Raw genomic sequence first — 1,971 nt, forward strand, 5'->3', positions numbered from 1 at the left:
GGCACTGAGCACTATAAAGTTTAATGCTGACATCCAATGCACATTTGGGAGCAGAGACTTCACTGCCAAAGCCCAGCAGCCCTTATTTGCTTTCTGCAAGAACACCACGCTCGACACGCTTCTCAACACGTCTGCACACGTGCAGGGTGTACCCACAGCACAGCTCACGCTGGGGGCAATGCCAGGGTCATCCAGCACTGCCCCTCTGCCACACTGGGAGGGCAGGGATGCAGGCAGAGATCTCTGCAGCACAGGGCACCTCTTGGGCAGGCTGGTCAGCAGCCAAGGTGGCAGACGGCTGCGCAGAGCCCTGTGCTGGCCAAGCAGCGAGGGCAGCCCAGGGCCGCTCCTGCCAGCACTGCGGCGCAGGCCGGAGGAACATCCCTGCTCAGGGGACTGAGAAAGGGCTGAAACCAGAGCACGTCCCCATGCACACATGAGAGAGGGGGTCCAGGCTGAGTCCTCAGCTCTGACCTAGGAGGGATTCTTGTTTTCCTGCATCTAGCTGGGGTCCAAGCCCTGCACCATGATGCAGCACAGCAGAGATCCCCCAAGCCAAGGCAGGATTGAGCCCCACTAGCCTGGGAGCTCAGGCAAACCCTGCAGTGCCCAGACACACCACACTATCTCTCCTCCAAACTCACATAAGCATTTTGTCCTCTCTCCAATGAGTTCCTCCCAAACAGAGCCATTCCTTGTGGCCAAATGCAGGAGAAACCAAGTGCCACCATTCAGATCATCTCCTTCAGGCACCTTCCCTGGCTGGACTTTGGGCCCAGCAGGCCCACACTGCAGCCTCACACTGCCAAGTTGCTTGCATGTAAAGCTCAGTCCCCTACAGCTGCCAGGGGAAAAACACTTCCTCATCACATGTAACAACCCCACAACCGTAATAGCATCAGCAACAGTTGGTCTGTTTGTTTGCTTTTTCTTTTGTTTCATGTCTTCTCTCTTGGGTATTTTAAAGCAGTAAGAGCCACAGCTCTGTCCCAGGAGATGCACCTGCACACAACCCCCCCAGCAGCACCCTCACTCACCGGGCTTCATCGCTGGAGGATTTTGCCACTGCTGTAAGAGTCCTGCATGCAGGGGACTGGAGCTGCAGTCTGTGTCCTCAGGAGCAAATCCAGATACAATGAAGAGAAGGGGAGCAGCCACACACCACAGTGGAGCAGGCCAAAGGCTTGCTGGGTCTCAAACCACAGGCTCAAACCAGAACCTCTTCTGCCTGCTGGGCTTTTAACCCAGCACAACTAGTGGTGAACACCTGGGAGCACCGGGGATGCAGGTAAAGGGGATAACACAGAGGCTGCTCCAGGTGCAGGAGAGTCTAAGCCCCCTCCCTGGCCCTGCAGTCCCAGAGGATGGCTGGGCTAGGGGTGCTTCAGGGAAGGTAGGATAGGAACAGCTCCTGTGCTGTGTTTATAGCACATTTATAAAATCACCCTACCCCCAGTGTAAATGGGGAGGGCTGTGTTACCCCTGCTCTGTCTTCCAGAGGAGCTGGTGGAGGTTCCATCGCTCTGTGAGGGGAAAAAATAGACACCAAGCCCTGAAAGTGCCCCCATCTCCTCTGATCCCACCTGCACACCAAAAGGCAACTGGTCTCAGCTGGAGACACTTGGTGGTGAAGCCCCTCAGGGCTGGAGACAACTCATTCATCGGCTGGGTGAGTGGAGTCACCCAACGCTCTGCACAGTAAAATGAGATTGTTGTGATAATTACTGAGCCTACGGAGGCCAATTAAAATCCTTGGGAGAAAGTAAATTACTTTAATCCGTCTTGGCACAAAGGAGGTGCCGTCCTGCTGCACCAGGGGTGCTGAGGGGCCTTGTTGGTGTTTGGGGTGTAAGAGCCCAAGGGGATTGGTAAGGGAGAGTGAGTCAGGGCCAGGGAAGGGCTTGGAAATTATGAGAAGCGTTTTTAAACTAATTGGGAAGTTCAGAAGCAGCCAACAGGGAGTCACCCTGA

The sequence above is a fragment of the Chaetura pelagica genome, unplaced genomic scaffold (assembly GCF_000747805.2).
Source record: "Chaetura pelagica isolate M959 unplaced genomic scaffold, ChaPel_1.0 scaffold45, whole genome shotgun sequence".
Lineage (NCBI taxonomy): Eukaryota > Metazoa > Chordata > Aves > Apodiformes > Apodidae > Chaetura > Chaetura pelagica.